We start from the raw sequence: 2,555 nt of genomic DNA, 5'->3' as shown, positions 1-2,555 counted from the left end.
AGCGGCCGCCAGCGGGCACCAGCATTGGAACGATGCACACGCGCGCGCGGTTGCTATAATTCGTCGGATCAGTGCGCGACATCGCGTAAAGCTGCAATTCAAAACAATTCGAAACATGATTTAGCAACTTTTGATTTGAAATTGAGATCCTAGAATGCTGTTTTTCTCGGAATATAAAGCTGAAGCAAGTTGTTCAGTATCCTTCATTAGATTGTGAACAAATTGTTGCTTCAAACGAACAAAATGCACTAATTACAAATGATGGACTATAGCTTTAAACATTGAGAGGCTTTAAACATTGAGAGGCCTCATCAGGCTCTGTTGGTTGTTCTCGTGTTATTTTTTCACCAACCCCTCGGCATTTTTCTTCAGATGCGGATCTTTTAAAAGCTGCTTTTCTTGTATTCTTTTGTGCAAAATAATTTTCAAGGATTTGCTGCACACTAAAGGCTCCTGTTTAATGCAGGTTACAGCAATGTCTACGCCTCTAAAATTCTGACGGATATAAATCATAACATGCAGCAACCACAGCAAAAGCACTGACGGCAATTTAACCCCTATACAGTTTGTCCCACAAAAGTGTCCGTCTAAATATTTTTTAAAATATTTATTTTTTAATTGTGCAAATACTCTTTATCCTTGGCCTCAACCCTTACCAGTTTTATGTCATTTTCCTTACGCGTCACTGAACAGTGGTCAATTGTACACAACACCTTTCGACACTAAAGTTTCTTGCCTTAATCAATTTCAGTGGTTCGTTATGTAAGCTGTGTAAAATCCTTAATAATGTGAAAAGGGCTGTGGTTGGGGATTGGAATCATTTGCGTGGCTATGGACACAATTTGCCCTTGAGCATTAAACTACGGTTTTGCCATGATGACTGATAGTGAGGCAAAATTATGCCAATTTATTAAAGTCAACTCCGATTGGTCGAGGCACGTGATCGCATAAATCTGCATGCTTGGATGTATCAGAGGTTATACAGGAAAATGGGCTCCGTGGATAACAGGTGATACTCAGACTACATGTATGTGCAGTGAGACATTAGGGAAATTAAGTAAAACTTGTGTGGGTTAATGCCAAGGATTAGAGAAGTATCTGCACAATTAAACATCTTCAAAATTTACTCTGTGGTTTTTCTGTTAGTTTAAAAAAAATATTTAGATGGACACATTTTTGTGGACACACTGTATGTAACACACCTATAGTTAAGAGTGATGATTTCGAGCCGAATTTCCCTCAATACCAAGATCCCTAGCATCTGGCTGGTTTTCAAATGCTTCTACGTCTTTGGTGCTGTTGGACTGCAAGTATAAAAAAAGGTAGCAAAATACTAGCGTGAGTCTAATGACATCTTGTTATGAGCGATATAACTGCAAGGACAAAACAGACTTGGTTGATAATCGCACAAAATGGTTCAGTTTCAATAAAATGGTTCAGTTTCAAGAAATGTCTGGGAAAAAAAAGGATAATGGCACTTTTGATAAGATTTAGTGTTTCTTCAGGCTTCATTGGTGGGAAAAAACATGTCTTTGTTTTCCTTATTGTGGAGGTTTATAAACAAGTTTATGTTAAGCTCAGAGAAAACAAATAGAAACAAATGTATTTGAGGCAGTTACCACATCTACACATGTACCGGTGGTGGTGACCAGTGGGGAGTCCCCACCCCACTCCCCGGCTCAGATTTTCAGGGGGAAAAGGCCCATAAATTGTTTGAAAATATGACCAATGCAATATTGGGCCCCCTCTAAAAACAAGTGCGAGCGCACAATAAGCTCTGGCCGCGTTAGACTCAAGCGAGGCTGATGAAGAAGTCTTGCATGAAAGTCTTGTATGAAATCGCTCAAAATGCGATCCCTGCCAGAGCTTAAAAATGGACACCGATGGCACATGTCAAACACCATACTTTTGGTCAATTTTCTGGACAGACAGACAGACAGACAGCCCGACATACAGACCACCAAGTTGAAACTCATGTCTGAGCTTACAAACGAGGTCCCCTAAGTAAGTCCCCATTTTATTATGCATTTTATTATTTATTTCATTGTGCCATGAGCGCCATCTGTGACGAATACCGGCGCAGTACAAATCTTCATTATCGTTTCCTGCAAATTCAATTGGATTGATTTCAGTACAAATATGCTGTACTTAACTGAGCAAATGTGGGACTTTTACCTGTATGACTGCTCGCGCCACAAAAATTCAGTGTGCTGGAGTCGATATGTTGAGCGCAAACAATGTTGTTTACAATTCCTTTGACGTTGATGTTAACTGAAGTAGCTACCAGCCTTTCTGTCAGATGTAAATCCTTTCAGCTCAAGACTTCCTTTCTGCCTTGTTTCCAATGGAAAGGATTCCACTTCGCATTGGTCACTTTCCGGGTTACTGCAGGCAGCCACGTCCTCTTCTACTATTGCTCTTTCCATATAAACATGATCTGTGAGCAGATAAGGGGTAGCGGCTGCACTTAAAGCAGCAGCAATGACAACCACACAATTCCAATGCTGCGGAGCAATGTGGTCAACAACTGACAAACTCATCACAGCTACTGTAAT

General features: G+C 40.4%; 1 long non-coding RNA gene across 1 annotated transcript; it reads right to left on the bottom strand.

Annotated features, from left to right (window-relative positions):
• Nucleotides 1-1,179: 1,179 nt before the first annotated feature.
• On the bottom strand, nucleotides 1,180-2,288 carry LOC119739916. The gene is made up of 2 exons (XR_005272633.1): nucleotides 2,176-2,288; nucleotides 1,180-1,304 (listed from the first exon to the last, which is right to left on the bottom strand). It is a non-coding gene; the product is annotated as an uncharacterized LOC119739916 (long non-coding RNA).
• Nucleotides 2,289-2,555: the final 267 nt, after the last annotated feature.

This window comes from Patiria miniata, unplaced genomic scaffold (genome assembly GCF_015706575.1).
Source record: "Patiria miniata isolate m_02_andy unplaced genomic scaffold, ASM1570657v1 HiC_scaffold_10, whole genome shotgun sequence".
NCBI classification, from domain to species: Eukaryota; Metazoa; Echinodermata; class Asteroidea; order Valvatida; family Asterinidae; genus Patiria; species Patiria miniata.
The sequence above is the reverse complement of the archived record's forward strand: the minus strand, read 5'-3'. Positions and strand labels throughout refer to the sequence as shown.